This window comes from Morone saxatilis, unplaced genomic scaffold (assembly GCF_004916995.1).
Source record: "Morone saxatilis isolate NCDOM2014 unplaced genomic scaffold, NCSU_SB_2.0 Contig7, whole genome shotgun sequence".
Taxonomy (NCBI): Eukaryota; Metazoa; Chordata; class Actinopteri; family Moronidae; genus Morone; species Morone saxatilis.
The window spans coordinates 8401614-8413461 of record NW_023340246.1 but is presented as its reverse complement, the minus strand read 5'-3'; positions in this window follow the sequence as shown (position 1 = coordinate 8413461).

The window sequence follows — 11848 nt, the reverse complement described above, 5'->3', positions numbered from 1 at the left end:
AAGTCATAATATCTCCTACTGCTGCTGATCTAGAAGTTAAACCAACCCTCATGCTCTCATTTACTTTCTTGGTCTGTCCTTACTTTTCGCTTGCAGATGTCTCATCCAACACAAGCATCAGCTGTTGAATTCCACCCCGTTCCTTCACCCTTTCAGCGTAGGAGGGATGGAGGAGGCAGCGAGTCTCCTTAGAGTTTACTCATCCAAACCTTGTCCCAACTTCGTGCTTCGGCTGTTCTCTGCTTCGCCCCTGGCTGACTCCACGAGGAGATTTTAATTACTCAGACTTGTGGTAAGGCATGTGGTGCACGCATCACGAGGACTGTAATGAGCTTGAGAGAGGGTGAGTGAGGTATGAGGAGGTTTCGGGGTTATGGGGGTGTCGTCCAGTGAGAGTGGAGGAGTCAGAGGGTGAACTAAGCCAATGAACTGAGCTGAAACTTCACCAGCAGTTGCTGTGGATGCAGAAGACTGTGCTGTAGATCCGCAGAGATGCATTGTAAATCCAGCAGGCAGAGCTGGGTCAGTTTTTCAATTAAATGCAACAAAACTGGCAGGGTCTATTTTCAATTCAGTCAGGGACACTTATGTCAAGGAATTGAGTATTTTAAACATAGTTATACAGTTAGATTTGACATAAAATACTTTGGTGGGAACTCTCAAAGAATCTGAGCAGCAACAAGGATTCTGCTGAGAGAGCTAATACCCTCCTTAACAAAGATAGAAAGGAATATGAATCATAGTTATAACAATAGACCTAGCAGAAATACAGCACATAAGGAGGTTTTGGTGGTGGAGCGAGTAGGGGCAGCAACGACCTTGGCATGAGTGTCTCAGCATAATTAGAGTGAGCAGATATCAAATGATAAATTTTGTAATCTATACGCACACACATGCACCTGCACACACATGCACCTATGGTAACCATGGCAACCCTGGAAACCACTGCGACCTGGGAAGGAGGACAGGCTGTGAAGTGTATGGAAGGAACTACGGTTCATGAAACTCACAAATAATATGAAAAGGCAGTATCTAGAGCCAGTGTTTAGTTTGTCCATTTTGGACTACTATAGAAAAATTGTGGTTCAACCTAGCGGACTCCATTAAGGCAACCCACGACATCTGTAGATGAAAACGTCATTCTAAGGTAACAAAAACACAACCATTCCTATATTCAGGTGATTAATGAAAACAAAACATATCTATGAATATCATATTCCATTTTTGACAATATATTACTCCTAAATGTCACACACTGGAATAAATTGTGGTTGTGATACGTATTTGTCAAAGATACCCGACATGCAGGAGATTACAGACTGGATCCCTGACAGCTTTGATTATACACTGTATTTATTTTATGATAATGATTATTATGAGATGATATGATATGATATACAGATCCATAGACTTGTATAGCACTTGATCTTTCCGAATAACAACCAACAAAAAAAATTATTAATTTATTGATTTATGTTTGTGTATTGATTTGCCTCACCCCAAACCAAATAACAGTCAGCAAAGACTGTCTCAATGTTACCTTCAACAGCATGTAGGAAAACTGATCATTTAACCACTACAGTATATTTGTGTTACTTGGATGATGAGTGGTTTGGTTTAACCTAGGCCAAGGCAGGGAATGAGAATAAGTACATGTGATTATACTCTTTTATTAAGTAGTCCAGTGAAAAGCATGACGATACATGTGGACCAGTTAAACTACTGTAACTTTATGCAAAGCAGCCAGACATAATATCTATTCTGAGGAAGCACAAAATGTTAAGTTTTCAGTTGTCAGAATGGTAAATGCTTCTGCCATAGTATAAAATTCTATTATAGTTGTAATATCTGTTCCTGATGTCAAACCCAGAAAGGTAAGGGGCCCTGCCATTACCCAAGGTGCACCAGACTTCATTTTCACCTCAGAAACACAAATTGGACATTTCTTCTCTAGAGACAAAAGAGAAGACACAGCAGGGCCCAATCAGGAGAATATGAAGTACCTTGACCAGAGATGGCATTTAAAGAGGTACTACATCCTAAAACATAAAATTAACATTATTACTACATACAAAATCTGCAAATCTGCATTTTGTGGGTTAAAAATGGCTCAACACCCCTTCTCTACCGTTTTAAATCACCCTTTGGGGCGACTCTATGTCACAACATTTATATAAAAAAACACCCTCTAATCAGAGGAGGGTGGCCCACCTTCCCCAGCCTCCGCTTTGAGTGGGAGTCTGTGAAACCACTGCACAGGTACGACAGAAACTTTTCAAACAACTGACGTTGTGCTTCGAGTGACTGTAAACTCCAGCGGACTCTCTGTGTTTCCAGCGCAGACACAGAGAGACTGTGAGTGACAGCAGCTGCTCAGCAGCTTGCTGTTTCTGGTACGCTGCTGTGGTCAGTCTGTCAATCACTCCAGTCAGTGTGAGGCCACGCCCCCTGAAGTCACTGTCCTTCTGATGTCTCTGATGCATTTTTTATATTTGCTGAGAGAGGGAGCCTAGGTTAGACTTTGACTGAAGCCTATGCTGTCAACAGTATGTGTCCAATCCTCAGTGCATTAATTTCCATTTTTATGAGAATAATGATAAAATATTAACATGTCTGTCAGTATAACCTTATTTTGGATGTTTAGATGCTTAGCTTTAGAAAACATCTCTTATTTTCAATTTATTCAAGTTATTTCTCTGTTGCTGCTCACATTAACAAAAACCTTGGACAGATATTCTCAAATTGTTTTCAGCCAAGGACCCCTTACAAGGTAGAGAATATACCAGGGACCCTCTCATGTATGTATTTGAGAGTTTTTGGATTCCTTACCAATAAATAATTATATTTTAGTCTCGCTAGTAGCATAGCTCTAAGGAATGTCAGTCAGCTGGTCCAGTACTTGACCAAATATTTGCATCAGCCACAGCTGTGCTTTGTGTTACATGTTAATTAGCAGGTGTTAGTATACTTAACACGCTAAACTAAGATGGTGTCATGGATATACCTGCTTAGCATTGTCACTCTGAGCATGTCAGCATGATCACTTTAGCATTTAGCTCAAAGCACCACTATGCCTTAAAGCCTCAGAGCCACTTGAACGTCTTGTTTGAATAGCAGCAGACGGGTGGTACTTTACACATGCTGCCTACTGAATTTGGTTGTGTGCTTTCACATTGCAGTATGTGTGGTTTCCTAGTAACATATGACAGAGACTATAGATGCGAAACCAAACATACTTTATGCTTATTAGCTTTTCCGCTTACAAAACCTGATTTGTGATTCCTGGGCTCCAGAGGCTTGTATTCTGTTATGTCTAGCTTGTAGAACAAGATATTTGCATAGTATCAAAAAAAGCACTTATTTGCTTTTGTAGGAATGCTCTATACACGATGCAATTATCTATGCATAATTACCTCCTGCAATATGATGGATTTCACAGCTTGCATTTTACAGCGTGTGGGCTAATGCAAGTCGACAGGAACAATTCCTCTTCATTAGACGGTTCGAACATCCTCTGTGACACGAGGTGTCCATGTTCACACAAATGGAAAAAATACACGAACACCACTGCCATATGCACTCGTCTTCTGTCTGCAGTCTTCATTAATACTGAGCAAGATATTCCAGTGTAGAGACACCTTTTTCTAACCTGCCTGCAGTATCCATCCAAAACAGACTTCAGACTTTCATCAGAGAGACAGATGTTGGCAGGGAGCTTCTTTAATCCAATCACAGGGAAGCATATTTGCCAAAATGTTTCATCAGTGTTACACGTTGGCAACAGCAACAACAAACCGTACTGTCATAGTAGAGGCATCTGTGAAGCTGCAGCAGCGGATACACTGCTCTCTGAAGATAAGTGATAGTCACAGTCCCTTTACAGAAGAAAAACACAGTCTGTTGGAAGTGTAGAGGTGTAACATTGAAAAACAGCTTGTAACATGCAGGGTTCTAGTTGAGCATGTGTGTATGTGTAAGGTTTGTCCTTATTATGATTCATATTATTATTAATATTTTAAAATGACACCTTGAAAGAATTGATCTGTTCTGCAGTTATAATTAATCCCATTCAGGAAAACACAAGTTTGATAAAAATGTACCCAGGGATATCTAAAATAGCTAGCTAAAATCACTGACTCGGAAAAATAAAGCAGGAGTTCATTTAAATGCAAAATCAACATTATGTGAGTGCTGCATTAACTTTATACCTAATTAAAAGACATCACGCCGACATTACACCTACGCTACTGGTGTTCAACACCTCTATTTCCTATTCAAATCTGTGAGAGCTTGGTACGATCTTAGAGCTTTATGAAAAACTGTATGTGGGCATACATACGTGTGTGGATTAGGACTGGATAGCACACAAAACCAGCACAACTACAGTATGTTCCCATAGGACCACTGCCAACTGCATCTATGGTGTGTGCATTTCTGCTCATTTGTGTCTGAACAGGTGAGTTCAACATAACATGGCTGGTTATGTTCTAGCTCTTGAGGATGGTAGAATGTGTGCACTGTGAAATATATATATATATATATATATTGTTTCTGAACCCTTTTTCCTTAGCTCATCCTTGCAGTGTGGAGACCATCTGGGGGCCTGTTGGTGGGTTGGTAATTGAGGATGTGGGGGTTAGAGACAAGGCCCCTTTGGAAATCCCCAGCAGATCAACTATTATCCCGCACTGAGGATTGGGTAGCTGCTCCACTGCTGACATTTCCATTTATATCTGTCACATTTTGGTCCTGAGTAACAGAAAGAAAACTAGACAGAGAAAGAAAGGAAGGAGAAGACAGTTGGTGTAAGACTTGTATATGGCTGTAAACAAAAGTTTGGAGCATCTGTTTGTGTGCTACAACAATTGATTGGGGTCTTGGTATAAATGATTGCTGGTGGAGTGTGTTGGGGGCTCACAGAGATGAAGGTGTGAACTCAGTAAAGTCAACCATAAGGGTGGTCCAGTGAGAAATGGGAAATTAATTAATAGCCATGTATGTTGTTGTTTTTTTTTTCTTTATTTTATGTGAAATAAAGCCAGTTGTTTTCTATAGAAAATATTTTTTCTCAAAAACCCAATGTCATATCAGATTTTCTTAAAATCTCTGCACTCATCTGAGCATACATTAGCTAAAGAAAATAATCAGTCTATATCTATAATGCATTTAAATAAAATTGAACTTCATAAGTTCAATTAATAATCGCTGTGGTGATGCATAGTTAAGGGCATCGAATACATCCAAACTGAATTCCGCCACAGAAATGAAGATGGGCTAATTTGATATTTAAAATCTATTTTGATTGAAAAAGCTGCATCCTTCATATACACAGTATGCTCCGACTGCTGCTAAACCGTTTCTGATTGTACTGAGATGTGACAAACAACTTTAGAATAATGACTGTAATGAAAGATGCTGTCTTACATGGGTTTACAGCATTGATGCTTCAATAAGTTGCCAAGAAAAAAGCTGCTTCTGCGGCTAATGGAGTTGGATAATGGGCATTTATGTCTTTAGGTGTTCTATGCTTACAAATGCATTGCCCGCTGTTCCTCTTTAAAGCCTCCTGTCAATTTTCCTACATTACCTCAGTGTATAATTTCTGTGCATTCACATAAAGTGCTCCTACAGAGACTTCTGACAGCATGATTTCTCCAATTTTATGTAAAATCCTTTTCTGTTGGCAAGATAATCATCAGCATCAAGGTGACAAGCAATCGAGGAAAAAATTAAATGAAGGAAAAGGAAGATAAATCTATATGGTGACATTAGCTTGAGATGGGTGTACCTTAATTCTTTTTGAAAATTGGACTAATCAATGAAATGAAATGAAAAAATAAAAATGTTTTTTACTTAACTACAGACACATGAAGAACAAACCATCTTCTAAGAATACACAAATATTTAAAGCAAATATCTAAATGTCTTATACATAAATGGAGTGTTGGATTACATTTGACTTTAACACAACTTGTGTGACTTGGTCTTTGTTTGCAGTCTACCACACCTTCTCCCTTCAGTAATCTTAGCCCCTCTGGAGGTGAAGGGATAGCGGGAAGATCACTCCTCCCTCCCTAAGGAAGCAAAGGAGGTGAGAGGTCTCACACAGGTGAAAAAATACATCCAAACCAAAACAGCTGCAATTTATATGTGCCAGACACCCACAGGTCCTGAACGGGAGGATCTATCCACTTGTCTTAGAGTAAAAGGCCCATGGGATCAGCACAGTGGTAGGATGAATGAGGTGTTGTGCTTGACACCAAGAGATTCGAGTTAATAAATGGTGTGCTTGATCTGGGGCTGGCTGTGCAATTGTATTTGGACACTCTGATGAATTGGGGACCGGGAGCTGTCCTCACTTTTTTTCCTGAACAGAGGTAATAACTCATGTTGGAAAGCTTGTGTCGTCTTTGAACTGTAGGTTTTTCTGTCAGAACAGTAACAGAGAGCCCTCACACTGCTAACTGGAATACAGAGTGGTGTTCATTTGTCAATGAAGACTATGATGAAATACATTAATTGACAACTTTTGTTTTTGAACTTACTTTCAAAAGGTATATCTAACAAAAACGTGGTGTTTTCCAGAGAGTTATTTTGGTATTGCTACTTTAATTATGAATCAGAGATGTGAACCCATAAAACCAGTCTTCAAATCTTTTGTTAGTCTTATTTATCTGGCAACAGTATTTCAAGTTGTTCACAATGTTTTTGATTGGTTCTCCAACATGACTGCATAAAGTAGGCCTATATGAAAAATATACTAGGCTATATGATTTCTATTTGAACCAACACTGTTAGATCGAAGTAAACTTCAGTTAGTAACAATGAAAATGACTCGCATCACTCACCTTTGTATTAGCTTCTAGAGGCTGTAAGAAGTCCTTACAATGCTTATTGTCCACCGCCTTTAGCTGATGCCACGTGTGAGCTCAGTGTAAGTGCAAGAGGCAGTGAGTGAGGATCATCTTTTATATTACATTCAATCAATTGAACAGTTTGTTTTTCTCTCCATAAGAGAAATGGTAATGTTGTTGGATTAGATCAGATGACAATATAATTGGAAATCATTATCATGGCTTCGTAGTTAAACAACCATCACAGTGCTGAATTAACAAATGACATTTTTATAATTGCATGTAAATTTGCTGCTGCCACATCCTGGCATATTTTTGTTTTCTTTGATGTTGAAGTCCCATCTGTCAGGCCCATTTCTAATGTCATGTAGATGTGACTTGTGGATTATTTTCTTAAGAAAATTCTGCAGGTTTGTCGACTTACATACAAACAGACCACTTGCATTTTGTATAGTGGGACAGACCTGTGCCCTCGCAGAGGTACTTTATCTTAAATGTGCATTAACCTCTGTGAGCCAGTAAGTGCGGGTACTGAGACTGGGTTACTCACTTGAATTGCATAGGATGGCCTCTGTATGAGGTTATTGCTTTAAGGCACATGCTAGGAGAGACCAGATTGGCCTCTGTTGCTTTACTGCCTCTAACAACAAACCACATGTCTCTGTTTCATTTCTCTCCAGCAGGGACAAGGCGTATGTGAAGGACAAGGTGTACTGATCAAGGTGTAGTCTCCACAAAGGAAATAGAAATAATAATAAATCAATGTTGGAATGTACTAACATCATTGTTTAGTATTTATAGTTGCAGTATGTGTCATCTCTGCATGGTTGGCAGAGAAAAAGATGGGAGGTCTGGCTGTTTCTTAAACTTTTGATTTCTGTCTACCTTATGATGGGGTACATTTTCCAACTGTTCACTCATTATGAGTTTACATGCCACAGTATGAGCTTCAAACTGCATCTAAAGTTTTTGTATTAACCTTCAATGTTGCATAAGAAACACATCTATAATTTTGCCAAACCATGCACAGGGCAAAATCACATCTTTATCTTTGTATTCAGATGCAAGCCTCAGCTGAGCTCTGTGCCCAGAATAGCTTGTGAATGGGTGCTAGACAGAACTCAGTATGACTATGGCTATGCCAAATTACTACTTGCTTACATGGAGACAAAACATGAAACAGTGCTGCTTGATTTGCGTGTGTGCGTTTTGTCTCATACTAGATGCATAATGCATCAAGAGCATGAATAATTTACATAAACAAGTGGAAGGAATCTGTTTGGTGCTCTACCAACCCCTTCCTTCTCTACTTCCATCTAAAGGGCTGCTTTTTTGTTGTTGTAAAAAAACCAAAACAAACCTCCATATTGGAGAGACAGATGGCAGACAGGGTGAAACTGAGTCTCCTATCCAAAATCACACTGTGATGGAAATGGAGGTTGCCATGGAAATCAGGAAGTGGAGCAATTTGTTGGATTCCCCTGAGAGAGCGAGAGAGAGGGGTGGTGGTCACTTGGCGGACTCACACAAATTTATTCACATCTGTAAATATTTATAAACTATTGTAAAGTTTTGAGACAAAAAAAAGATTTCAGTATCACTTTACATTCCTGCTTGGTAATTACAATGTACTAATGGGGTAATATCTTGGAAACATAGGTTAATACTGTGTTAATACCATGTAATTACAGTATTAATTAACTTGTAATATCTTGGTAAAAAAAATGTCTGGAAATATGACATTTCAGTCATAACATGGTAACAAGGTAAGAAAAGGCTAGTCTGCTCATAACAATCAGGTTATGTCAGTGCAATAATTTCTCAGTAATAACAGGATAATAGTGTGAAATCTATTACTGGAGGTTGTGAAACATAGGTGGGGTAATACTAGCTAGCTAACAATAATGATACAATTGGTTTCATGCTTTCACAATACTTAATATCAGTGTAATATTTTTACATTCACAGGAAAACTGCTGTCAAAATGTGCACTGTGCTTTACTGCTTTACAACACTGTCAGTTTCCTGCCTTAAAGGTCCTTCACTCTCACAAGACCTTGGTTTGCTTGGAAATGGAAATATTAACTTGTAAAGACAAAGCCCACATAGGAGGATGCTGGGACCAGCAGGTCATACAGCCCATCCTAAGCTCCACTTACAAAGCTGTTTTCTGTTCTATCCAGTGATGTTGATTTTCTATTTGTGCAGCAAGTTACTCTCAAATGTTACGATAGACTGTCAGGCAAGTTACAGTGGTAGTCATATTAGGTGTATTTTTAGTAGAGAACACGTAGCACACATGATGATTTCCCTCCCTTGTCTGAAGTGCCATGTAAGGGCTGTAGTGTGGCTACCATTAAGAAAAAAACAAAGACAGAAGAGGACTGTTGAATATGTTCTGTTGCTAGGAAACTGAAACATCATTATGACGACACTGTGTTTCAACATATTCTGTATACAGACTGAAGGCTTTTGTTGATTTATGTTCATACCACTCCTGTTTATTCAATTACATTTAGCTAAAACGGTCACAAATTGGATATATTTTCATCTCGATTGTGTGATGATTAAATTGATTGCTGCAGCACAGCATGGTAATATCACTCTTAATTGTGTCACAGGTTTGGAAAACTTGGAAAACACAAAAACGTATTAAACTTGGAAATATCATCAATCATTAATTTCAAGCTCCAGTTTTAGCTCCAGTATGACTTGTTGGCAATGTTTGAATATTAATGCTCCAGTCAACCCACACTTCATCCCACTTGTGTGAATATTTGCTTTAATGTTATAGTCTGTACACTCTCTGTATATCTGCACTGCATGCAGTCTCTTTATTTAGTAACTATCAACATTAGATTTTCACTACCCACATAGACAAGAGCCAAAACATGTGTTGTTCAACTGAAAAGGACTCACTTAAGCTCACATCAGCCCTCTTCAAGATGCTTGCGTTATTGTCAGTGTCATGAACCTGCTCACAGTTCGTGCAAAACAAGGGAGACCACACAGATAATTAAAGGGTTTAAGGCAAAATAAATTTAATTAACCAATGTTCATACTAAACAAAGTATACATAGACATATGTACATCAGTGCTGTCAGTAGTGTGAGAGTGTGTGTGTGGATATGGGTGAAGTGTTGTGTATGGAAAAAGGTAAAGGATTTATCAAACCAAAGATAGCAACAAACCCAAGACCTGCTGGCTGGAAGGAGAGAGAGATAACTAACTGATCAACCGAAGAACAAAAGGGAAAAAGACACAGACCAACCAGAGGGGGGAAGGGTCATCACAGTCAGGTATATATTTATCAGCGCTGCCTACCTTCATTATTAGCGGTTCAAAATATTAGCACACAGGAAGCCATAGGCAGACCACATGCATAATACCCTGTAATATAAAAAGACAGAATGCATATGGTTTGATCAGAACGCTGTCAGCTTGGTCAAAATTAAAGGAAGACGTACTGTAAAAGGATGACAGTGACCTTCACGTGTTTCCAGTGCTTGTTTACCGCTTATGACTCACCAGTCATTCACAGCAGCGTCCTTGTGGACAATAATCCAACAATGAGAATATTTGTCTTATTATTCCTGTCTATATTTGTACTGTGGCAAACTTCCATGCAGGTAATAATATTTTAAGATTAATCCATTAATGTCCTGAGTGGAATTTAGTAGTAGGCTACTGTAATTTCATTTACAGTATAGTACACTTAAAGAAGTAATATCATATTTTCAGGAAAACACCTTTTTTATACACACATGTTCTGGATTGTTATAATATAAATTCAAAAAGAAAAATTCTGCTTTTTCTTGGTCCAGTATTTCCATTGCGCAGTCCTAAGACATTTTGATTTTGACTAATGACTGAATATAGTATGTTACAAAAATTACGGTATCTCAAAAACTTGATCAAGTGTAAATCTGATATTAACATGTTTCTTAACATGATTAACATGTCAAATCAATGTTAAACTTAAGGCATGGAATATATACATAATTACATGGAATCAAAACGTCAGATTTTGTCTTGACAGTCTCCACAGCAGATTTTGTGTCTTTCCTTACTTACTAAATATAGCTCAGTTATTATCGGTTCAAAATATTTAGCACCACAGGAAAGCCATACGGCCAACCACAGGACTATATACCCTGTGAATATAAAAAGGACCGAAATGCATATTGGTTGATCAGACGCATTGTCAGCCTTGGGTCAAAATTAAAGCGGTAAGACGTACTGTAAAATGCATGACAGGACTTCACGTGTTTCCAGTGCGTTGTTTACCGCTTATGAACTCACCGATTCATTCACACAGCAGCGTCGCTTGTGAGCAATAATCCAACAAATTGAGAAGTATTCTGTCTACTTTTTTATCCTGTCTATATTGTGTACTGTGGCTGATACTCTATGGCAGGTTAATTCAATATTTAAAGATTAAATTCCATTAATGTCTTTTTTCTGAGTGTAATAATATTATTGCTAGTTAATCGTCTATTTATCATTAATATGTGTTGTTTTTATTATATATTTTTTTTTTTTTTTTTTTTATTATATATAATATCATATGGTGTTATATTTCCTTTTTTTTATTCTATTCTCATTTGTATAATATTAATAAAATATAATATATCTCTGGTCAGTATTGCGCATGTTCTCGTCGCCGTCTAAATGACTTTGTGATTTTTGTGTAAATGACTGGAAAAGTATACAAAAAAATACGTGATCTCGCGAAAGAACGTTAACAGAGTAAATGTGGGTATTAACACGTTTCTAACATGATTAACATGGGTCAAATCATTGTGCTCAAACTTGAAGGCATGGAGTATATACATAATACATGGAATCAAAACGGTCAGATTGTGTCTTGACCAGTTCCTCCGACAGCAGATTCGGTGTCTTTCCCTTACCCGTGTAGCTTAAATAATAGTCGTTAGTCAGCGGTCCGTGTAGGTGGTTAACACAGATCACAATCATGTGTGAAAATTTGAAAC